The sequence below is a fragment of the Delphinapterus leucas genome, chromosome 2 (assembly GCF_059928025.1).
Source record: "Delphinapterus leucas isolate spDelLeu-1000000601 "Yukka" chromosome 2, BTC_Dleu_Yukka2, whole genome shotgun sequence".
NCBI classification, from domain to species: Eukaryota; Metazoa; Chordata; class Mammalia; order Artiodactyla; family Monodontidae; genus Delphinapterus; species Delphinapterus leucas.
This window is the reverse complement of record NC_143130.1, coordinates 35545758-35571553: the sequence shown is the minus strand read 5'-3', so window position 1 is coordinate 35571553 and position 25796 is coordinate 35545758. Positions and strand designations below refer to the sequence as shown.

Genomic DNA, 25796 nt, shown 5'->3' with positions numbered 1-25796 from the left:
CCCAGGTCTGGGAGCAGAAGACTGGGGGAAGAAAAGGACCAGTGACAAGCAGACACTGAGAACAACCATTTTGAGCCAAGAAATGATGAATGCAGAACGATGGCAGTGATGGTTAAAGTAGAAAAGAGAAGACACATGCAAGAGGAATTTTAGAAATTTTAGAATTTAGAAATTTTAGAAATTAGAATCAAAGAGTCTTGGCAACTCCTTGGATGTCGACGAGGTGGGGAAAAGGGAGTAAAAGATGACTTGGGAGTTTTCCAGCCAGGATGCTTTTGAGGATGGCGGAGCCGTTGGTGTTGATCCGGCTGGACATACTTTTCCTGGATAACTAAGGAGGGCAATGTGCCTGTATAATGGACTTGACAGTTTTGAGGGCCTTTTCATGCTCATCCGTCTCACTTGCTCTGCACAGCCACCCAGCAAGGCAGGCAAGGTGGGACAGGTAATGACATTCCCATTTTACAGGTAAAGATGCTGACAATTGTTGGCAACATGGGCCTCAGGTCCTCAGTGTGAGGGAGCCTGGAACTGGGGCAAAATCTGGGCACCTGTACCGGGGGAGTCAGGCTAATCTTGGCTGGGATCTCTGGATTGCTGCATACAGTCTTTGCCCAGACTGCACCCGCCTCCATGTTCTGGCTTTAAAAGTTGAAATTTCTCTTTTCTCTGTCATTCATACCAGAGGTCCTTTCGTTGGTCAATTTCAAAGAAACTGACTTCCTTGTGCCCTATTAACCTGACATTTCTGAAGCATAGTAATGGGGAATTTTTGTTATTATCTCAGAATGGGAAAGGACTTTCTAAGTATAAGAAACTCAGAAGCTGGGAAGGAGGCGGGGAGGGAGAAAGGGGAAAGCAAGGGAGGGAAAGTCTAATAAATTGGTAGTAAAAGTAACATTGCAAACACCACCATAAACAAAATCAAAATGCAATCTAGGAAAAATACAGTATTGGCAACACGTATTACAGACAAAGGGTTAATCATCCTAATGGATAAAGAGCTCTACAAATCAGCCTGGGATCAAAAAGACCAGCAAACAGATAAGCAAGTGGACAAAGGATATAAACAGATTTCAGAAAACACAAATGCTTCTTGAACCTACGAAAATATACTTAACCTCAAATTAAATGCACATGATAAACCATTTTTTTGCCAAGAAGCAAAACGATGGATACTGTCTTGGTGAGGGTAAGAGAAACAGGAGTTCTCATAAATTGTTGACAGAAGAATGAATCGTAATGAATTCTGGAAGAGAGGCAATATCTATCACTAGTATAAAGATATACACCCTTTCAGCCTAAAATTCCACTTCTAGGACGTTCTCCTGCAGAAATACTTACACACGTGCCAAATTACAAAAGTACAAGGTCATGTTGCTGTTTGTAAGAACAAAAGATGGAACACTTCCTAGAAGTCCATCAATTGGAGACTGTTTTTTCTTTTTTTCTTAATTGGAGTAGAGTTGATTTACAACGCTGTGTTAGTTTCAGGTGTACAGCAAAGTGAATCAGTTATACATAGACATATATATACTCTTTTTAAGATTCTTTTCCCAAATAGGCCATTACAGGGTATTGAGTAGACTTTCCTGTGCTATACAGTAGATCCTTATTACTTATGTATTTTATATATAGTAGTGTGTATATGTCAATCCCAATCTCCCAGTTTATCCCTCCCCCTCCTTTCCCCCCAGTAACCATAAGTTTGCTTTCTACATCTGTGACTCCATTTCTGTTTTGTAAAGAAGTTATTAAATGATGATACATCCATCTAAAAAGGAAAGAACTTTGACTGTGCTGATACAGAATAATCTCCCAGACACACTAACTGAAGAACAAGGTGCAAAACAGTATATACGGTAGAATCCAGCCATGCAAAATAAGAATACATATGTAGTGGATTTGCACATAGATATGTAGAACTTCCCTTGAAGGATAAACAAGAAACTGGTAACACAGGTTGTCCCTGGGGAAGGAAACAGAGTGATTGGGAACAGGGAAGCAAGAGAAGACTTTTTAAAAGAGTTTAGAGCAAAAAGTGAGTTGCCCCCACTGCCTGTGGCACAGTGGGCTGTGAGGGTGCTACTCCATTTCTCCCCCTCCCTCGGCCTGGACTGTCCGGATGCCCAGGACTCCACTGCTGACTCGCCCAGGGCTGCCAGGTGGGCAGAACAGTGCCTTAAAGACCCTCCTCTGAAAGGCTGCCGTTCTTATGGGGCGGAGGGATAAAATCCTTCACGGAGCTCAGTTTCCAAGGCCTGCCAGGTGCCACTCCCCGCTCCCATAGCCCCATCACTGCCCTGACCCTGCAGTCCCCCTAACGCCCCCAACCCAGGGCCTGAGCTGAGCCCTATGTAGGGTGGGGCCTCCACCCCGTTCCATCTCAATACTCCGGCTGTGGGGAGGTCCAGAGGCTGGGCAAGGATGACTCCTTCCCCACCATCCAGCCCAAAAGCTTCTCCTCCAAGGGTGAGTGCTGCAGGTGTGCACAGCTCTCGACTAGCAGGCTGTAAACAGCCTCCCCGAGTCCTTGATCATCTCCCTTCATCCTCACAAAAACCCTGTGAGGTAGGTACTATGTTGAATCCATTTTGCAGATCTGCAGAGGTTAATTAACTTGCCCGACATTATACAGGTGGGTCAGCACAATACCAGACCCCTGCTCTGAAGGGCCGCACTCCACACCACGTATATCTGTGCACAGGGACTTCCCCTGAACCCCAGCTGCTGGAGCTGGAGCTGGAACTCTGCCCAGCTGTTTCTACCGCTGACTCCCCACAGCCTGCAAGCTAGAGCCTGGGTTAGGATGAGGCTCAACAGCCACGATGTCACAGTGACCCTTGCTGGCCATGTGGGCCTGGGTGTGGACCACAGTTACCACATCCGTGAAATGGGTTAGTCTTGCTAGAGCTCAAGGAACTGGTCTACGTGGCATCCTTGTCCCCTAATTCTCTAGATCTTTGTTTCAAAACAAACAAGAAAAGAAGAGGCAGCTACAGAGAAGGCCTTTTAAGAATTGAGGTAGGATCCAGTCTACAGGGTCGGTGCTCCCTTTATGGGGTGCCTGGTGCTTGCCTTTCCAGGCACTGTCCTTTGGACAAGGTCCATTGTGAGTTTGTGCCTACACCAGAAATACCTAGGAAAGCCCTTCGGAAGGCTGAAATGCTAGAGATGAATAGAAGCCATTAGAACTGCAAGGGAAGGTGTGTGCCCAGGACCTGCCTCGTCACCTGGGAGAAGAAAGGATGAAAATGCCCATGATTCGTAGCCTCCCCATGTGCTGGGCCGAGAACCAAGTGCTTCACATGCACCATGTCATTTTACCCAACAATGGAATAATGCACAGTCACTAAAAATGAGACACATGTGTGAACTTGGAGAGATTGTGTATTTCTTTACTGATTTGCATTTTCTAATTTTTTACGATATACAGCAAAAAAGTACTATAGAAACTTAAACGTGGAAAATACATGACTGTCAAGGAAGCTATTTTTCTCTCGGTGGGAAGGGGCGACTATGCTCTGAATTCAGGACTCAACCAAGCATAATCCTGAAGAGCCCTACATTAATGCAAAGTTAGGCAGTTACTGCACCTGCTGTATCACACAGGGACCGTGATTGCCCCTGTCGCCACGTGTTTGATTTCAACTTTGATTAACAGAAAACAGGCTTGGCTGGAGGCACAGAGACCAGTCCGGAGGCTACTGCAATGGGAAAAAAGTAAAAGCGCTATTAGACCCTGTTGCCATAGCGACAGCACAACAAAGCTATTTTGTTGTTAACTCCTGAGAGAAAAGGCAGGGCAAAAATTAATGTAAAGTTATAGTACAATTTGGACTGTGGGTATTTAACCTCTTTCCCCCTACTCCTATGAGCACAGTCAGCATGTTCCCAGCAGCTGTAGCTACGCCCTCTCTCTTCTAGTCCAGAAACCATATCCGAATGAGCGACAATGCAGTATTTGGGGATGATCCCTAGAACAGCGCTTTCAAACCATATTAAGAATGCCCTGGGGACTTTGTTAAAATGCCGAGTCTGACACAAAGGCAGGTCTGGGATGAGGTCCAAGATGCTGCATTTCTAACAGGCTCCCAGAGGATGCTAATGCTTTTGGTCCACGGTCCACACTTTGAGTGGCAAAACCCTAGTTGAGAGGGTTAAATCTTTATAAAGGAAGAAACCAGAACATGCATGTCTTATTATCTGCTGTCTCCTCCGAGTCTAGCATGGTACCTGGTACAGAAGCATGGAGGAGAAGGATCAGAAGCTCAATACATGCTATATGAATGGACAGGTGGATGAATAGATGAATGTTGGATTCATTCACAGGTTGATACTGGCCACCTTAATTGAAAAGTTAACGCATACCCATGGCAAAACATTAAACGTTATGAAAGAGCACATCTTCCTTCATGGCTGAGCTTCTGGTCACCTGTTAATAGGGTTTTACTTATTTTATTTTATCCTTCCAGAAATTACTGTTAATATATCGGTATTTTTTTTTTCTTGGCACAAATGGGAGCACACTACGGGCGTTGCTCAATCTCTCATGGGTTTTTTCTCTTAAAATATATATTGGAGATTGTTCAATATCTGTACCCATAGATCTACTTTATTCTTTTCAACAGCCATATAGTATTCTATTCCAAATATATTTAATCACTGCCCCTTTGCTGGAAACTCCTGACCTTACAAATCTTTTGGCATCTCACACCATGCTACAATAAACACCCTTGTATATATGTATTTGTGCATATGTGTATATGAAAGTTATATGTTGGATAAATTCCTAGATGTGGAATAGTTGGGTCAAAGGGTGTGTATATTTTTATGATGCTAGATAATGTTTAGTTGCCTACAAAAGAAGTTGCACCAATTTTACACTGTCACCAATATTGTATTAGAATGTCTAATTCCCTGCACTTTTAAATACTATCCATTTTTTAACCTTATCAACCTGATAAATGAAAAAAGTCCTTGTTTTCATTCGATTTCGTTAAATATGAATGTGATTGTGCATATATTCTTGTTTCTATGCCATTATATTAACTAGTAAAGTGTTATTTTATTTAAGAAAGTTACCAATTTTTGTATATTGAATTGGGAACCAGCAGCCTTACTGAATCTTCATACTGTTTCTAGTAGTTTTTTTCAGTTGATTCCTTGGGTTTTCCAGTTACATAACCATAGCATTTGGAAATAATATCAATGTTGTCTCTTCCTTTACAACTTTTTTTAATCATCTTTATTAGAGTATAAGTGCTTTACAATGGTGTGTTAGCTTCTGCTGTATAACAAAGTGAATCAGCTTTACGTATACATATATCCCCATAACTCCTCCCTCTTGCGTCTCCCTCCCACCCTCCCTATCCCACCCCTCTAGGTGGACACAAAGCACCGAGCTGATCTCTCTGTGCCATGTGGCTGCTTCCCACTAGCTATCTATTTTACGTTTGGTAGTGTATGTAAGTCCATGCCACTCTCTCACTTCGTCCCAGCTTATCCTTCCCCCACCCCTACAATTTTTATACTCATTTCTTTTCTTATTGGTTCATACTCTGGAAAAACTATCAGATAACGGTGGTGACAGTAGGCAGCCTTATCTTGTTCCTGACTTTAATCATGTTAAGCGGTTTCCATCAGGGACTTCCCTGGTGGTCCAGTGGTTAGGATTCGGCACTCTCACTGCCAGGACCTGGGTTCGATCCCTGCTTGGGGAACTAAGATCCCGCATGCTGTTCAGTGTGGCCAAATTAATAAAACAAAACAACAAAAAAAATGGGTTTCCTTCATTAAGAATAATACTGACTTTGGCATGAGACATATATTTGTTTTATCGAGGAAATACCTGTATTGTTAAGAGTTTTCCCAGTTCCCATTTCATAAATCTGTTTTAAAAATCAAGAATGATAATAAATGAAGTACAAGAAAACACTGCCTAATATTGAATTATCTTTAACTTCTGGAGTGAGCCCCTCTTGGTTATGGTTCTTTTTCTTTTTTTAAAGATTTTTTTTGATGTGGACCTTTTTTCTTTTAAAGTCTTTATTGAATTTGTTACAATACTGCTTCTGTTTTATGTTTTGGTTTTTTGACTGCCAGGCATGAGGGATCTTAACTCTCCTACCAGGGATCGAACCCGCGGTCCCTGCATTGGAAAGCGAAGTCTTAACCATTGGACTGCCGGGGAAGTCCCCTTTCTTTTAATTGTTTCCATTTGCTATTATTTGATTAGGATCTTGTATTGCTCTTCATATGTGAAGTTCATCTCTATTGTTCTTTTTTATGCTTCTTTGGATTTGAAATCCATATCATGCTGGCTTAAAGCAAAAGCTGTAACGTTTCTTTTGCAGTCCTCAAACTTTGTTTGAAAAACACTTGTAAAGTCATAAATGCCCAGCAATAGGGGGTGATTAAATTTCTTTAACTAGAATGCTATGAGGCTGTTTAACTGTCTCAGCTGGGCAGACCGGGGAGGGGGCAGCTCTTTGGCAAATTTCTCACGTCGTTCCTTGACAATCCATTGGTTGGCTTCAGTTCTATCTATAATACAATCAATTTTGGAAATTTACGCTGCCCAAGAGAATAATCCAGTTTTTTCATATTTGTTTACATAAAGATAAGTAAAGCATTTTCTTAAAACTTATTTAATTTCCTCCGTATCTATGATTATTTTTCCATTCTTATTTCCAAACTTATATATTTGTGCTTTCTTTCTTCTTGTCTTGTGTAGGTTAGCTAGTGATTTACCAGTTTCATTATGTGTATACTTTTATTTCAGTTTATCTAGCTCTTGGATTTATGTTCTGGTGTCCTATTTTCTGAGCCAGTAATTGGTTTTCATTTTTATAAATCTTTCATTTCTTTTCCTTACATTTGTTTTTTCATTATTTTTCCAACTTCTTGCGTTGTAATAACTAATTCTCACCCCTTCATGTTTAGGAATGTAGGACTCCAAGAACAGCTTTAGCTGTGTCCTCAAGATCTATGCTGTCCAATACAGTACCTACTAGCTATTTAAATTTTAAGTTATTAAACTGAAATAAAGCTAAAACTTCAGTTCCCCAGGGCATTAGGCACATTTTAATGATTCAATAGCCACACGTGGCTAGTGGCTCCTGTATCAGACATCCCAGATGCAGAACGGTTCCTTCTATTGGACACCGAGGCTACAGAATATAATGTATAGTTGTACAGGTTCAAACGCCTCCAGTTACAAGTGACATAAACCCAACTCAAACTCATTGAAAGACCTAACAAGAAACATGAGCTCAGTACCTGCGAAGCCCTGAAGTACAGCTGGCTTCAACACAGCTGGATTTACTGCTTCATTTCTCTCCATCTTCTGGTTCTCTTTGTCCTGGCTTCCTCAAATCATATCATCAGGGTTCTTTTGCTCTCTCCCTCTCCTGGTTCTTTCTCTCTGTTTGGCTTTTCTCTGCTTATCTTAGCCATGCAGTACAGCATAACAATGTAGCATAGCAGCTAAAGCCTCAAGCTACAACGTCAGACTTCCTGAATACGAACCCTTGTTCCACCATGAATGTAAGTGATACATTACTTAACCCCTCTTTGTCTCAACGTTCTCAAAATGAGGACATAACAAAACCTATTTCATAGAGTTGTCGCATAGATTAAATGAGAGAAAGCATATCCAGCACTTCGAACAGCACCTGGGACATAGTAAGTACTCACCAAATACTAGCTGTTGTACGAGTGAGTCATGTTCTCTGCATGTGGCAGGCTGTTTGGCCACTGGCATCTGCAGGCTCACATCATCCAAGCCTCATAGAAAAGAGACAGTCTTCTCCATTAGCTGAAAAATCTCAGCTGGGGCTCTGGTAGCCCAATTTGGGTCAAATGCTCATCTTTAAAACAGTCACTGTGGTCCAGAGCATGGTTGCTCTTCATGGTAGAGGCCTGGGTCATGTGCCCCAACTCTGCAGCCAAAATAATATTAGTCACCACGATTAACAATCCCATCAGGGATTTCCCTGGCGGTTCAGTGGTCAGGACCCCATGCTTTCACTGCCATGGCCTGGGTTCAATCCCTGTTCGGGGAGCTAACATCCCGCAAGCTGTGTGGCACAGCCAAAAAAACAAAAAAAAAACAAAAAAACAATCCCATAAAAACAACAGAGTTTGAGGCAGAGATAGTTTTCCAAAGAAAAAGTGACCTACTTTTATCAGAGAAAGGATGTGGAAAATTGTGCTGAGTAGTCAGAAACTCAAGCAGTCTCCTACCTACACCCCTTGAACGCCCAACAGGTGTACACACACATATGTGCACATATACACGCATTTCTTCCTCTGCATATTGTCTTTAAATGCCCACCTAACACAATGCAATTATCCTACATACATCAAATATATATAAACGCTTGTGCATTTCTCGCAGTCAGATCTGGATGTGGCTCCTAATGGTCACACAACCTATGATTAAATGATACATTTAACCACCCCTAAACACAGTATACAATGGTGGAGAAATAGTGGTACACACACACACACACACACACACACACACACACACACACCTACCTGTTGAGAAAAGGAAAAAGGGGAAACCAAGAAGCACAGTCTCCAAACAATAGTGTAGGCCACATCCTCTATACAAGGATTACAAGGGCTCCAACGTCTAGCCATGGGGTGAATTTCTTGGTCTATCACTATGGGTGCCCCCAGTTTTGCACACTGAGAAAATCTCTTGTCCATTATTCTCCATGACATCAGAGATTGGGGAGATATTTCCCTTCTGAAGAATATACTGCCCTAGAAGCCTATTTCCTGTTGGATGACTAAGGGGTCCTGGGAGTTTCCTTTGGGTTTAAGCCATCACAGACCCACTTTGCCAGTTTGTGGGTATTAAATCACACAAACTCATTTAAAATTCTGATCTTCTGCCAGAAAAATTGTTTTCTAGTGTCTCCTTTGAGCTGGCGTTCCCATAGTAGAAATCCTGCCAAGTTATGGTCTTTGAATCTGAAGCCCTCTCTTGTCATTTCTGTCACTTAAAAATAATCCTTCCAGAAAACTTGGACTGAACTGACCTTTAGTAAATAGACTTCTGGTGCATCCTCATGTTGAATCTGAATTTCTTCTGAAATTTTTAAAGAACAACTTGATTTAAGTGCACTTGAAAATAATACAACGAAAACATTTTCTAAGATATCCAAACCTCAGTTCCTTCATAATCACATGGAAGCAGGAAAACCCACCCACCCTCCAGAAGTTCAATGAGGAATAAAGATCTACTTTTTGTACAATGTAAGATGACTGAAAGGCACAATCAATAATTATATTGTCAGCCATTCCTGCCATAATAAGTCAGAGTCAAAGTTACCTAGCACTCTGTTTGAAAACCAAATAAAATGTCAGCGTATTAAACTTCGGGGCACTGTCTCTAAAACTGGAGTTCAAACTTCATTCATGTCCGTAAGAGACCAATTTCCCCACCCACCCTTAATCATACATGGGTGTCTGTACAAAACAAATAAGTTCATAAGTACATAAATTAACCATACTTCTGTTGGATGGATATACTCTCATTTGACAGAGCAGTCTGGCAGTTACCTGGTTCTTTTGATCAGCACAGACAACCGTAGTGATCAGGGTTCCTGGCTGCAAGCAACAGAGACTGTGTGTAGCTGATTGAATAGCAAAGGAGTTCATCAAAGGATGGTGCATTGCTCTCTGACCTGTTGGGAAAGCTGAGCCTGGAGCCTAAGATTTCCAGATCAATGAACAAAACCACACAGCAAAGCTGTCTTGTGGATGAAGCCTCCCTCACTGCTGCCACCTCCACTGTCCCACTGTGGACACTCCACCTTGCAGTCACCCCACCTCTGAAAGTCAGGTGTCTCGGCAGCACCTGCATCGGCAAAATGGATTCCACCCAGAGTCTCTTCCTCACTTTCCTCTCTTTCCAAATAGAGCCTCAAGTAGACGAGTCTGATTAATATATATGAGGTCATGTGTGTGTGTGTCAGACACCAAGCAAACCGGGGAAATAAGTTTTCAAGGTTCTTATTTAGGGAAGAAGATGGGACTTGTAAGGCTGGAAATTCTCTGAATGTAGCAACGTGGCTCAAAAGGTTACGAGAATCCATAAAATGTGGTCAATGCCCACTACCATCATCAAACTGCATTTTTAGCCAAGAAATCCACATCTGGAAATTTAATCGGACAACTGCCAAAATTCTATATCTTTAGGAGTTATAGAGATCAACTCCCAGAAGCCTACAGACTATTTCATGGATAAATACAATCGAGACCAAGAAATCTCTCTTCTTTCTTCCCCCAAATCTTTTTTTTTTTTTTTTTCGTGGTACGCGGGCCTCTCACTATTGTGGCCTCTCCCGTTGCGGAGCACAGGCTCCGGACGCACAGGCTCAGCGGCCATGGCTCCGCGGCATGTGGGATCTTCCCGGAACGGGGCACGAACCCGCGTCCCCTGCACCGGAAGGCGGACTCCCAACCACTGCGCCACCAGGGAAGCCCCTTCCCCCAAATCTTAAGTTGGCTCTAAATAAACCACTATTGAATGAACTCCATGATGAACACGTTTGGTTTAGAGAGTCCCTGCTCTTTACGAAATGATAACGGGACATTTCTTCCAGTCAGAGAATTTGAGACTTTTTTGGCATTCAGGCCTCCATTTACATCTGGTACACCAGGTTGGTTATTCTTAATGTGGTCGGTCACCTGACTTAGAATCGCCCTCTTTTGGTTAGAAGGGGTCCCTTAAAGCCTGCTTTCTTGGTGCCTTTCTTCCCCCTTCTGAATATCAGAAGTTGCAACTAAATCTCAGTTTTGATTCCAGTGCTCGATCTGATGGACTGGCTTTTCTTTAGCATCTGGATCGATCTTCCAATGCATTCACCGAGATGGTGGCAGGTGACAGATCAAGACTTTTCTCAGAGTCTCTCCTTGGGAGTCATGGTCACCACAGAAGCCACTGTAAGAGGGAACGCTGTCTTCTACCCCATTTCACCTCTGACTACTGGTACCTCCACAGCCCTCCACTGAAAGCAGATTAAGTTATGGTTGATAATAGAGAAGATTTGTCAGTCCTCCTACGGAGATAGGATTCAATATGAAAGAACAATGTTATGTGGAAAAGGGTGGGTCTTCACTTGCATACCATGATCAGTGAAGGCTCTTCTGACGCATTGTGGTCCAAATTCAATATGTAGGTTGAAAGAGACCAGACCAGATTCTAATTTCTACCTCCCCTACCTCAATATCGCAAACACAAGACAAGAATGAATGAGGTCGATTTGATCATGTATATTGGTGGCCTGGACCACACAAACCTATTTATTTCTTCTTCTTTTGTCCTTCAACTGATTTTAAAACACAGTTAATAAAGGCCGCAATCTCCTGCCTTTCCTCTTCCCATCTCTATATTTTTAGCTGATCTGACATTTAACTCCATTTCGCGATATAATAGGTTTCCACCACTATTTCTTGATTTATCAATGGATTGCATGGTTGAGTTTTTGCTATATTAGATGAGGATGTGGCTGTCTAAAACCTCTCCCTTCCCTTCACCCTTCCCCAACGTCTCGATAGTCACAGCACTAGTTAGGGATCCTCTTTTGGTTACTTTTGTAAATGTGAGTGACAAACTGATGCTGGATTTCCTTTTCCATCAGTTCCTTCCCCTTTCTAAGATGAGAAGCTCAGTAACCCTTGCTTCCCTTCAGCTACCGATATTTTCCCCTCCCTCTGCGTTTCTATTTTTGCCAGCTGTACTTTTACCTTTTTCATTTTAACACCAATAGCAGGAGCATCCTGTTCTGAAACAAAAATTAAGTCGTCTTTACTTTGTCTACAGGATGTAACTAAATGCTGAAATTCAATAAGCAGTGTTTGCCTACCAAATGTAAAATAGTTAGTGGGAAGCAGCTGCGTAGCACAGGGAGATCAGCTCGGTGCTTTGTGACCACCTAGAGGGGTGGGATAGGGAGGGTGGGAGGGAGATGCAAGAGGGAGGAGATATGGGGATATATGTATACGTACGGCTGATTCACTTTGTTATACAGCAGAAACTAACACACCATTGTAAAGCAATTATACTCCAATAAAGATGTAAAAAAAAAAAGCAGTGTTTGCATTCTTGTGGTTCTAGGACAATCATTCACTGCTGATTGAGGATTACTGCTCGCGCTTTCACACCTATTTGTTTCTCCTGAAGTTTATCAGTTTATATTATTCTCCATTTTCTATTATCAATATTTCCATTTTTTTCCACATGCTCCATAATATCACCTATCCTATCAAGTCACCCTTTCCCCCAAGGATCTGTCTCACAGAGCAGTCTGCGCAACCTCCCTCTGACTTTCTCTTCACCGCTTTTCTGGGTTGATTTCCTAAGTTTCCTGAACCCCAGGTCTTTGCATTCTTTGGTTTACTCTTTGGCTTTGCTGAAGCACATTCTCAAATAGCTTCCCCCCAAAAAAGTGGATGTAGGAAGTAACATTTCAGGGTCCCTGATTGTCTGAAAATATCTTAATATTACCTTCTAATTTCAGTTTGGCTGGGTATAGAAGTCTAGGTTAAAATTGTTTCCCTCAACCAAAACAAGAAATCACACAGACTGACGGCAGAAGCAGATATGAGGCTCCAGCTGTCTTCTACTAAACCAGGCATTAAAAAGATTTCAAAAATGTTATTTTTAATTAAAATGTCATTTATGTTAACATATAATGGGTTTATTATTTTTAAATGGATTAATACATTTTAAGATGTTTAATAATAGTAATTTTCCCTCAAAACTTGGAAGGCATTGTTCTATTTGTCCAGAATCCAGTGCTGTAGATGAGAAAGCCACTGCTAATCTAACTCTTGTTCTTGAGATAACATGCATTATTTCTGGAGTTTTTTAAGCTCTTCTTAGTGGCCTGACATGTCACAACAGTATGGCTAGGTAGTGGTCTTCTTTCCTTGTTCTTGATACTTGGTGTGCCCTCAGCTCAGGGAAATAATCTTGCATTATTTTTTATTATTTCTGTCTCTCTGTTTTCTCTGTTCTAGGTTTCTGGAATTCCAATTATTCAGATATTGACCCTCCTCAGTTGATTCTCTCATCTTTTCCTTCTATTTGTCTTCTTATTCAACCTCCTAAAGTATTTCTTCATGTTTATCTTCCACCTCTTCTTTTGAACTTTCTTTTGGTGAGGTCATTCTTAATTTCTAAGTGCTTTCTTTTTCCCTAACCATTACTTTTTCATGGGATTCTGTTCTTGGTTAATGAATATATCTTCCAGAGTCTCTATGGATACTAATTCAAGGTGTGCTTTTTTTTTTAAGTTCCCTTTTGTTCTCCCAAATTAATCTATTTTTTCCCAGGGTCATTTTTTTCTGTTTCTTTGGTCTCTCTCTTTCATTCTGGAGGATTTCTTCAAATGCATGATGGTCCTTATTTTTCATATGCAAAGATGAAACAATAAGAAAGCTGAGAGAGAGTTCTGTGCATTCCGGTGGCCTTGTTAGCTTAGGGTAACAAGCAGGAAACCAGTTGGTGATCTACAAGGGTGACTCCTACACACACCAGATGGGATGTTCTTGGCTCAGGGCCACTCAATTTCTTTAGAGAGAGCCCTCCAGGGTATTTTTCTTTTTTTTTTTTTTGATGGTAGAAAGTGAGATTTATTGAGTATACTGCAAGGGAGCAGCAGGTGAGATCAAAAGGGGGTTTGTGCCTGGGGGAGAGACACTGGGCTTCTTTTATGGTCCCTTCTGGTCACCCTTGGGTTAATGTTCCACCCACACGGTAGTTAGGTCTGGGTGTGTCGTTGCTCAATCTTCCTGGCATGCTGACTGTTTGTAACTGCTGGTAATTTTCCATTGGGGGAGGGTGGGATTGTCTTATCTTGAAAGGACCTCCCCAGCCTGAGATGGCTGTTCTTTGTTAAGCCCCACATTTCTCCCCTGACAGATCAGCAAAGCCAAATCATTGACAGCTAGGTGATGACAGCATCTTGGGCTACTTCCTGCTGAGAAGCGGCGACATGGGGTCCCGGTTAGCTTTGCTGATTAGCCGTGGGGCTATGTGAGTGTGTGTGAATAGAAATTTTGGGAGCACTGTTCAAGAGTAGTCGGCTGTGTTGATGCTAGGGGTTGGAATCCTTATCTTGTCACCATTTGCAGCTTGATGGAATGAAGTCAGTTTTGTGGCAACTCATTTGAAGTATCAATACCTGGAGATGTTGGCGGGTCAGGATGGATGGTCCTCAAGGGAGGGTGGAAAGAGAAAGGGGATCTCACAGTGTGACTGGATTCGCCCTGGACAAGCTGCCGCTGCCTACTGCACCAGGTGTGGAAGTGAGGAGTCCCAAGGCCAGGGCCAAAGGACACTGCCACCCCATCAGGCAGGGACGGTTGGTCGGTATGGGACCAGGTTTCAGGTCTGCCAAAGAGTCGCCTAGTCCAGGACGCACAATCCCTAGTCTCCAGGGACCTCAGGCCGCGGGCAGTGTTGAAGAGGAGAAAAGACCATCTCCAGAATGTACCCCTTAGGGAGTCGGAGTCCTATCCCGGAGGCCTTCGGGTCCCACCAAGGAGTACCTTCAATTGACTCGGGGACCTTCAATTGCCCTGAGTCAGCAGGCCGGTCGCTACGTGTTGGAAGACGGATCAGAAAGGGCAGAGAGAGGGGAGAGAGGCCTCCCCGTATGGACCACCAAAACGCCACAGAGTTCGGCAATGGCGCCAGCAACGCGTGTGGTAAAAGAATTTACCAAGCCAGAAGTGAGGGTAGAAAGCGAGATTTATTGAGTACACTGCAAGGGAGCAGCAAGCGAGACCAAGACGGGGTCTGCCCCTCCACTGTATTTCTTTTTCCCCTGAAGGACAGACTCCTGAATGTGTGTATACAGTCTGGGGTGATAGGAAAAGGGGGATCACTTCTTATAAATAAATATGTTCACCCACTGAAGCTCAGTCCCCTCTGTCATGGCCCTCCCTGCCCCTGCCACTCTTCTGCCCCCCCCATGAGCTTGTTGTTGACCCCTTAGCTCCAAAAGGGGATTATACCAGGAGGTGGCACTCAACAGATGACCGTCTCTTCACGCAAATTGTGTCTGCTCCATGAAAAATCAAGTCTCTACTTAAAGTACCTTCTGTTGACAGTATAATGACTTTTATCAAAAGAAAAAAATAGATTCTCTTCTGCCCCCTCTCCATATTATTTTCTTCTCTTTATCCTGTTTCTCCTCCTCCTCGCCCTCCTCCTCATTCCCTCTTTCTTCTCTGAGCCGTAAGCTGGCCAAGAGCAACCATTGGCACTTGCTTCATTCCTTCTCAGGCCTTCAGAGATTGTTAAAAATAATAAACTCCCAGCTATTGCTGACTGTGGCACTTGCGTGTTCACAATCCATCAGGTGGCATCATTTAACACTGCAACAGCTTCATCATAATTACCAAAACCAAGGATTTTATTATACGTTGAGTGTGCTCCTGCCATATGGTTTTGAAAGACAAGTCATTTCTCAGAAGAAAGACTAGTTTAGGAAATGTGAATGTTTAAAATTCCCCCACAGCGTTATAGCTCTTTGAAGTTCTTTTGCTTCCTAATATGAGTTTCTGGCATCTTACTTCTCTTGCCTGAGGATGCATTTGGAATGCAATCCTGTATGTTCAAAACCTCTCAACCCCGCTCTCTCCAGTCTTTGGGCAGGCCTGTAACCTGGGGTCTGGGCCAGGCTCTGACATCAGCCCAGGTGCATACCCCTGCTTCTGGACTCTCCTTGCCGCCCCTTCTCTGCTTTTTGTCTAAATGTCAACAGCTCAGGGCAGCTCAGTTCTCAATACGTCCCTTGGGAAAAGCCTCACTGGCTTAAGTTCCTGGTTCCATAATGTCACAGGTCCTCAAGTTTCCCAAAGCTTGAGAAAAGATGCTTCCGCCAGGAGACATCTGAAAAGTGGGAAACGTGGGAAATCTGAAACATGAGATTACCTTAGATTAGATTTTTTTCTTCAAAGATTTAATGTAATTCTATTCAGTGTTTATAAAAGTCAGAATGGACCAACAGCTCAATGTGAAAAGACTCCACCTGAAATATCTGAGGGGCTTGGAGGCCAGGCAGGAAGCTGAGCTCAGAAATACAGAAGTCTCTTTCAAAACTTTGAGAAGATAGTGCTAAATGGCAACCAAGGAAACAAGAAAACAAGTGTGCTGGTCTCGCCTGTTGAGGGTCTATTGCATGCCAAGCACTGCTGCATGCTGGGGGCTCAGGAGTAAACAGGAAGAGGAAGCTGCTGCTCTTTAAGATCTTGTATTCTACTAGAGAGAGGTTAGGAAAAGAAAGGAAGGAAAGAAGAGAAGAAAAATGTCAGCTGGAGACAAACGAAGCAGAATCAGTTCTTGGGATGTTGGAGTTTTCTGTCCGGACTTCTCCCTGGATCCTTCTCAGGCAGTGGCAGTAGGCGGTTATAGATGAACTGAACCCAGGGTTTCTGAAATAAACTCTTTAAGGGACATGGCCACAATATAGAGAGGTGCAGGCTGGCACCGCAAGACCCCAGGGGTGTCATCCACACAGGCGATACAATAACTAGCCCTCAAGTAAAAAAGACTTGACAGCATCATTGGTCACACATAATTCATCTTAAGATGAATTCACTTGGTAGTTGGGGTAACCCCCTGTGTTAGCTAACTGGATTTATCCAAAGGAAAAATTAACTTCTCCTACCTTTATGACAGGAGGTAGTTTTGCAGCTTGGAGGCTTCTGTCCTCCCAGAGAAACAGGGAGATAAGGGCACCATCTTCCTCAAGCCTGGCATTTCAAAGAGATGGTTCTCAGGTCTTTGAGAAAGACATTTCTGCTCATAAACCTGGCAAGAGGCTTATTTAGCTTTTTAAAAAGATTTGCATACATTTCAAAGAGACAGAGGAACAATTACAAGTTTCCAAAGTAAATGCTCTAAGAAAAGGGAAGGGGAGAAGTCTCCTCTTGCTTCAACAGGGAGGCGTAAGCCTTTTATTTTTAATTTGTATTTGTCTTTACAAGGGCATGAAGAAACTATTGGCAAAACTTTGGTTTAAAATGGTTCTTTTAAAACTAAATTATGAAATTCTTCTGAGAGGGAAAATTTTCAATTTCTTAAAGAAGACTCTCAAGGGGAAAGGAAAGCCACTACTCGTGGTGATGTAAATCCACTTTATGAAAATAGTTTGCGCATTTTTAAGTAGCTTTGAAAAGTCGGCGATTGCGCAACCAACAGCAGTTGCTATGGTAGCAAAAGTTAGTGTTATTCTAATCTACTTGGTGATGAAGTGTCTGGAGCTGCTGCTCAGTGCAGGAAGCCATGTTCTGTGTGTGGAGTTGTTCGTTTTTGCACCATATTATGGGAGGAGTAAGCTGAGCAGACTGTGGAAATCAGGGTGGAAAAGGAGGGCAGACACAACGTGAGGTCTGAGCAACCGTGAGTCAGAAATGAGAGAAACCCTGAAAATTAGAAGCGCTTGGGTTCCGTCTCTCTAACCAGTCCTTACTGAGGACCGGACTAGGGTTGGGATGGGGAGAACGACTGAAGGGTCCCTGTGTGTTGCACAGAAATGTGGTGATTGTACGCACAGGGCCTCCTCCAGCCCCTCCAGCGGCTCAGCAGGATACACATCATTGCACCCGTTAGGACCTGAGGACTTGTGAAAGCGAAAGGGACATGTCCGAGGTCACAGAGCTGGTGGCTGAGTAAGGAACAGAATCTAGGATCTCGCTCTCAGAATGGGAGGAGCTGGCATACTGATGTGAGAGTAAATTCGGAGAAGAAACCCGTTTCACTGGAGTATCGTTGGTGAATTTAGGTTCACGTTATCTAGAGAGAGACGGACAAATCAAAGAGAGAAAGCCAATAGCACAGATGAGGGCTTCACTAGAATGTAAGTCACAAGGGGGTGAGGATTTTGTCTGTTTCAGTCAGTCCTGGCCTTAGAAGAGCGCCAGGCGCACAGAAGGGCCTCAGTAAACAGTGGCTGAGTGACCGCTACAGGAATTCTTGCAACAACAGAAGGCTGAGGGAAGAACACAGTGGGAGTTTAACTAGGTGGATTTAGGGTCTCGGTAAAGACTAAAACAGCACATATCAAGAGCCGTGAAGAACTGTCTAAGATTTTATCCTACTTGCAATCTACCCAGTTAGCCTGTCACGGTTCCATGGATGCTGGCACAAGACACAGGTCTCCTGGGTCAGAGCAAAGGACTTTGGGACTCATAGTAATAGCAGTAGCCAGAGAGACAGTGGGGGTTTTTGCTTGGTTGGATTTTTTGCTTCCACAGGATGACATAAAGAGGTCTAGGTGACAGAAAGAACGCCACGTGACACCTGCATTTGAGGACAGGAACCCTGAACTTAGGGAACCCGAATCTTTTTTAATTGGCAGTACTCACGCCTGCCCTTTGCTCCAGAGGCAAACACAGTCTTTATCTTCCAAGGCCATTCACTGTGTAGATATCATTGAAAAACAACAGCCTGGAGCAAACAGAGAAGCCTCGGCTTGTAAGACAGGCAGAAATGTCCAAGTCCCACAGAGAGTTAACTGCCAACAATAAACTAGCACTATTTTCCCTGGCTGGAGGATCACCGCTCTATGTAACAATACTGAGGACACCCGCGTGCAGGGGAATGTCCGGGTAAACAATGATGGAGCCGTGTACAAAGTGGACAGCTTGCCTGAGGTCTGGGGAGGAGTTTGGGAAGATACTGAGTTTTGATGTTGTAACCATTCATCAATCAGATTCATATGAATAAAAGGAAGGAACACAGAAATGACTTGTAATGGAAGCTTAATTCCATAAGTGCACGGGACCTTAAGTATCTTAGCCTGGATTCCCCACAAAGCTTCCATGAAGATCGTCTATTTGGGAACTAATCCCAAGAAACAGAAGTGAAGGACAGTGGAAGTAAAATGGGGGAGAGGGGAGAGCTGATCCAAGGATGTGTTATCAAGCTGGCCACCTATGTGGGCAACAGTGCTCAGTCCCATGGGGCCCTCTGAGGAGCCGATGAAATGTATCCAGAACGATCTTCCCTGGAGATCAAAGAAGGCTGTATCCATTGGCTCTGTCCCCACTGATCGTGAGAGACAACTTGCCTTGATCACCCAGGTTACACATGTATGAGTCCCGAGCAGGATCCTTGGGTTTCCTGGGCCTGAGGCAGGAAGCAAGAAGCAAGAAGCATTACCTTCATGAAACTGGTCAAGCCAGTGTGGAACTGCCTGCCACAGCGGGGATGGAGTAGGAGACGAGGCTGAGGCTGAGAAGATCTGAAGTGATACACGATGGGCATAGCATCCAGGCTGCCCCCCGTACTACTCAGATCCGCACAAATCCTCCAGCAAGGTCACTTCCTCACAGAGACCCCTTCAAGGTGGTGGCCGACCATGGTGTCTCCCAAGATATAATGCAGCTGGTCCTGAAGCCATAATCTTCCTCCTCTACCGGTCAATCTAGATCTCCCTCACCCTCAGCCAGCACGCTTGTCTATGCTGCCCACCTGTTGGGGAGACCCAGCTCTTCACTGAAGGGTCTGAGCCCTTAGCTGCCTTGCCCTGGTGGGATGCTGGTCGCTGAAACTCCCCACTCACCATTATCACCAGGCTTGGAAACACTACGAAACTCCAGTGAATTCTCTGGGCTCCAGACCTGCTCCCCACTGTCCCCACAGTAGAGCAGCAGCCCCAGTACCTCGTGGTCATTAGGGTCAATTACACACACTCCAAGTCAGACATGTCATATCACCTTAACAGTCACTGTCCCGTGTACTTGGGCGGCTTCTAACCTCCAGCCCCAGAGACTCCCCGCCCAAAGGCTGGGGAAACACGTTCAGCTCACTCTCCAAGAAGGTCAGAGGCGCTGAGGAGTGGGCACCTTAGGGGCAGTCTTGACTAGTGATGAATAGGAGCGGGTAGATAACTACCCCAGCCATGAGGCCCCCTCCAGTGAGACTGGAGCAATTCCAAGGCATGTCCCACATCATCTCCCACTGCCCGCAGTGGTGACCTGTGATCATTAACACACACCGTATGAACTCCCTTCCCTTCCCTGTCTCACCTTCTCACTCCCCTGCTGGTGTTTCCTGGAATCACTCCCAGATTCACTTCTCACTCTCACAGTCTAGTCTCAAGAGTCTGGTTGGTGGGGAACTCAAACTAGGATGATCAGCACCAGAAGTAGCCCTAGGAAGCAGACCCCCAGGCTGGGATTCTGGAGCTGGATCTCTCACTGGGCGGGGGGCAACAAGGATCTGAATTCTGGTGCTAAGTGTGGTGGTGAGACGCCCTGCCAAGCTGCAGCATCCCAGCGCTACATAGGAGGAAGGGGATGCACAGGCTGCAGTGCTGGCTCTGGCACTTGTGAAAACAAGGAATGACATTATATGATAATATAAAGATAATGGCAATGACAGTGTCAACAGCCATGGAAGCCACAAAGAAAGAAAACGGCAGCCTCTCCTTTCCTCCCAGACCTGTGTATTCTAGCTACTGGCAACACAGCTCTGCAAACAGCTCATCGGTTCATGGTGCATCCTGGAGCTCGCCCTGCCAGCGCTGCAGGGTGTTGTCCCAGAGCCAGCACTTTGGCTAAGACTTGGACAGAGCGCTCCACTGTTACATTAGGCTGGCTCCTTCCGGCTGATGGGGTGTGGAGGAAGACCAGTGGAACCCATTGTGTGTGCCACTGTCAACCCTCCTTTCTTCCAAAAAATGAGTCACTCACGCTGAGCCCATGTCATTCAGAATATCATGCCAGTTCTGCCAGTCCACAGACGGGAGTGCTGGCAGACACACTGTAGACAGGGCAGGCAAACCCTTATCCGCCGTAGGTAAAAATCTAAAAAGCACAAATTGCTGTCCCTTTAGGCGAAGAAGGGGTCTGATGTGATCAACATATTACCAGGCCGCTGGCAACCTTCCTCAAGCAATGGTGTCTTCTCTGGGGCTCATCATCCATCTCATCTTTATTCCTATTGGTCTGTGACAATTCTTACTATACTGATATTAACAACTTGGCATATATGCTATAAATATTTCCCCCAGTTCTATTTTGCCTTTAAGCTTTGTTTTTGATGGGTTTATAGACAGAAAAGTGTCTCCTTTTTGCTTTTGGTGAAATCTATCAATATTTCCTGTATGGTGTTTGCCTTTGTTGCTGTGCTTATAGAACTTTCCTTATTCTGGGGTTGTATAAATAGTGGCCAGTATTCTCTAATCTACTGATGACTTCTTTCTCCTACCCTCTTTCTTTTTAAAAAAAATAATAAATTTATTTATTTTATTATTTATTTTTGGCCGCATTGGGTCTTCGTTGCTGCGCGCGGGCTTTCTCTAGTTGCGGTGAGCGGGGGCTACTCTTTGTTGCGGTGCACGGGCTTCTCATTGCAGTGGCTTCTCTTGTTGCAGAGCATGGGCTCTAGGCACGCAGGCTTCAGTAGTTGTGCCGCACGGGATTTGCTGCTCTGTGGCATGTGGGATCTTCCCGGACCAGGGCTCAAACCCGTGTCCCCTGTGTTGGCAGGTGGATTCTTATCCACTGCGCCATCAGGGAAGCCCCCTCTTTCTTTTTTTTAAACATTTAGATGTTTCATCTTCTGGTGTGAGGTAGGGATCTAACTTTTTTTCCCCAAAAAATGATTAACCAGGACTCCTAACACTGTGTCTTGGATCACCCAATCTTTCATCACTGGTCTGAGATGCTGTCATCTTCATATGCTAAGTTCCTCCAGGTTCTTGCTCTATGTCGAGACTTTCTCTTCCATTCTACTCATGTACCATTCTGTGTGCCAGGTCTAAACTGTTTCCGCTGTCACAGCTTCATGCACTTTAGTGTCTGGGTGGGAAAGCTTCCTTCTTTATTAACCATCCCTAAAGTTTCCTGACTATCCTTGCAAATCTGTTTAAAAGAGGATTCGAGGGTCTTCACGTGCACTGAGAGGCAAGACGGGTGACCAAACCACAGCTTAGATTATTCACTCTCCCAGCAGTTATGGAGGGCTCAGGAACCTCCGAAAAGCTATTTTTGCCGAAGTCTGTAACTGCAGGAGTCACAAAGGCTCCATGTCCAAAGGGGAGCTGGAGAAGGATTCATTCACAGAGAAGGATTCAAGATATGCAAGTCCCTTGCCCCACTGGACTCCTTTAAGAGAGCTGGAGCTGGGTCCCAGAACAAACAGAGACCCGCTAAACTTAAGGGAAAAAACTGTCCACCCGTGGAGATGACCAGGAAACGGCCACCAACTCACAAGCAGGCAGGTCTCCAGCTTGGGCTGTGAACTGCCACTAAGTAGGGAGCTACCAGATCCGAAGGGGAATATGCACCAAAAATGTCAGACCTGGACAAGATGGAAGAGTATGTTGAAAAATCCATCTTTTGAATCGGTTGGACATTTTGACATGTAAGAGATAGTCACAGTGTAAGAGTTGTAACTTCCCAGAGGGACAGAGGGCAGGTTGAGACCCCTGCTGCATCTAGAGATGTGTCTGACTTTTTCCCTTTCAAGTAGGAGTTAAAATTGAAAAGAGAACAAGAATGCTGTTGTCGCAGAAGCAGGCTGTGCAGAAACAGAGGCCACATGCACCTGTCTCCATCCATTTGCTTGTGATTTAGCAGCACTTCCAAAAAATTGTAATACTGCTCAACTGGAGAGGGATGGACTCACTGTACAAAGCTTGGGAGATTTTACTGTGTGTGTTTGCTTTTTCTTTGTTTTTTACATCTTTATTGGGGTATAATTGCTTTCCAATGGTGTGTCAGTTTCTGCTTTATAACAAAGTGAATCAGTTATACATACACATACGTTCCCGTATGTCTTCCCTCTTGCGTCTCCCTGTTTGCTTTAAATGAATACAACAGATTTGATTTTTTTAACGTGCTTTGTTTTTCTTCACAGGCTATTACCGATTAGGAAATAATTTGTTTCTAAAGAGATTCTTTGTGGGACTTCCCAGGCTGTCCAATGGTTAGGACTCCACGCTTCCACTGCAGGAGGCCCGGGTTCAGTCCCTGGTCGGGGAACTAAGATCCTGTAAGCCTTCGACGTGGCCAAAAAAATAAATAAATACATTTAAGAACAAGTGATTCTTTATGTTTTCAAAGTCATAATGTTAACAGCTTTTTGAACATTTTCATTATGAAAATAAAGAAAGAATTTAGGAAATCTAAATTCAGCTTTATAAATCTGTATGTTTACTGGATTCTTTTTGCACCTCATTTAAAGGCATGCGGACACACACGGCGATTTGTGAATAAGATGCGTGAACGTTTGTTTTATAAAGTCTGTAAAGGGACATGAACAAGGATGCTCAGTATAGTGTTGTTTAAAGTGGCCAGGGGTTGGAGGCCAACAAGGTGTCCATCCCTGGCAGAATGAAAAGGTGGAATGTGGCGGATGCACATCATGGAATGTTCTACAGCAGTTAAAATCGAAAGGTCAGTTGTTCATATAACTACATAGATAGATCTTAGAAACACAGAGCGAATGAAAATAAGAAAGAAACAAACACCAGTAACAACAATTAAAAATACACATGTAGGGCTTCCCTGGTGGCGCAGTGGTTGGGAGTCCGCCTGCCGATGCAGGGGACGCGGGTTCGTGCCCCGGTCCGGGAAGACCCCACATGCCACGGAGCGGCTGGGCCCGTGAGCCACGGCCGCCGGGCCTGCGCGTCCGGAGCCCGTGCTCCGCGGCGGGAGAGGCCACAACAGTGAGAGGCCCGCGTACCGCAAAAAAAAAAAAACAACAAAAAACAAAAAAAAATATGTACCCAACGACAATGCACATTTACAAGATACATACATATAAAGCAATACACATTAAATACACTAGAATGGTCTCCTGTGGGGAAGAAGGTAATGAGAGTGGGGAATGGGGATAAAAAGGGAATAAAAGAAAAAAAGACTATTTTATAATAATTTTCCCATTTCTTTTTCCTTTATGTATACCTCATATTTAAATTGTGGTTTTTTTTCCCCTTCTAAATCAGGAAGAAAGCTTCCCACCCACAAGATTCTAGGGAGAGAGATGAATATTCACCATCTAACTTTTGAAATTGACATTTATTTTGTGATTCAAGAAGAAAAGGTGGTGGGAATAAATAACATAACTGGGGAATTTAATCCATAAAATTGGGAAAACAAATTAGGTTTTATTAATAAAATTTGAACTGGGTACAGTCATCAGTTGGGGGAGATTTATTTAGTTGATGATTTTAATTTGGATAGGGAGAGATTTTCATTAGTGACTTTGCTCATTTTTATGGGAATTAAGTTTTTTTTCCTTGTACTTTGGGTATGCCTTCACCACTGGATGCAAAACCCGTCACTCAGACATGACATTTCCATTTGGTGATGATTTTTGCACACCAATAACGAAGGAACTCACTGAGAAATCCCACAGGATGACTAGTCTCTAATACTGCCTTCTGCTTCTGTTGTGATGCGGCCCTGGGATTTCAGCGGCGTCTGTGTCTTTCCTGAGCTGGCTCTGAGACAAGATTGTTAGCAGCACCTGGGTCCAGCCGAGCCTCCTGAAGAGGTGGGGCTTCCAGCTCAGACAGGTTGGGGGAGGGATCTTGAGCTGGCCTATGACTCAGGGCTCCCTGTGCCTGGCCTGGGTCAGGCTTACAGAGTTGGGCATCCCATTCTCGTTCTTGGGTGAGAAGTCAGCACTCCAGAGCGAGGCAGGGAACTCACCTCACTGCTTGCTGAGACACTCGGTGGCATTTGTGGGCAGCGCTGCAGGGCAGCACCGTCAGACATGCTGCTACAAGGCCTGCCGGGGCCTTTCAGCAGGGGAATGCCCTCCCCGGGGAGAGGCACTTACCTCTCTGCCACCCCTACCAAGCCCCGAAACAGGCGGTGTTGGTTGCCCTCATTCCCCACTTCCTCGAGCTGAGTGTTGAGTGTCTTTGGGTAAGTATCCCCTCGACTTACAGAGGAAGGGGGGACAGAGTCAGTAAACTTCAGAAGCCACAAAGATGCTTATGGTATGCGGTACGGTACGCCACTAAGTTTTATGCCAAAACTTGGTGGCGTAAAACAAAAACATCTTTGTTTGCTTGAGATTCTGAGGGTCAGGGATTCAGATACAGCATAGATGGGTGGTTCTTCTGCTCATGTACTACCCTTGCATTGGTGACTGGGCTGACTAGGAAAGTACAAAAAGGCCTCACTCACCTGTCCAATGGCCCAGTGCTACTCCGGGTGGCTTTCTTCTCTCTCCATGTGTTGGTTTCTTCATATGATCTCTCTCTCCAGCAGGATGGCTTGGACTTCCTTACAGCATTGCAGCTGGGCTGCAAGAAGAAAAGCATTTACTTATCAAGCCTCTGTGTGCACCACGGTTGCTGATGTCCCACTGGCTAAAGCAAGTCACATAACCAAGCTCAGAATCGATGTGGGAAGGGACCACACCAGGATATGAGTACAGTAAGCCTCCTATGCATGAACCTTCAAGGTGCAAACTTTCGAAGACGCGAATGTGCCCAGAGAAAGGACAAAGAGAGACAAGAGGAAGAAGTAACCGAAGAACCGAAGAGATTCAGGACACAGGAAATGGCAAGGGGATTTTCTGTATTTGAGGAGGCACCGTTAATTTTTGAGGCACAGGACTTGAACACAGAATGGTATACAAAGGTTGCAGCAGCCATTCAGAATGCAATCCAGTGCTACCGCGTCATCTATGATGAGAAAAAAAGAGCTGTTATCCAGACATCACTGGATCGTTTGTTTTCAAGACGGTAGATAGAACTGAATCCAGCGAGGAACCAGAACATGTGCCATCCATG

At 44.3% G+C, this 25796-nt stretch overlaps 1 long non-coding RNA gene across 1 annotated transcript; it reads right to left on the bottom strand.

Moving 5' to 3' along the window:
• Positions 1 to 25377, bottom strand: LOC149749980 (uncharacterized). Its single transcript, XR_016391957.1, has 3 exons — positions 25186 to 25377; positions 7699 to 7943; positions 1 to 3707 (listed from the first exon to the last, which is right to left on the bottom strand). It is a non-coding gene; the product is annotated as an uncharacterized LOC149749980 (long non-coding RNA).
• Between the last annotated feature and the right edge of the window lie 419 nt (positions 25378 to 25796).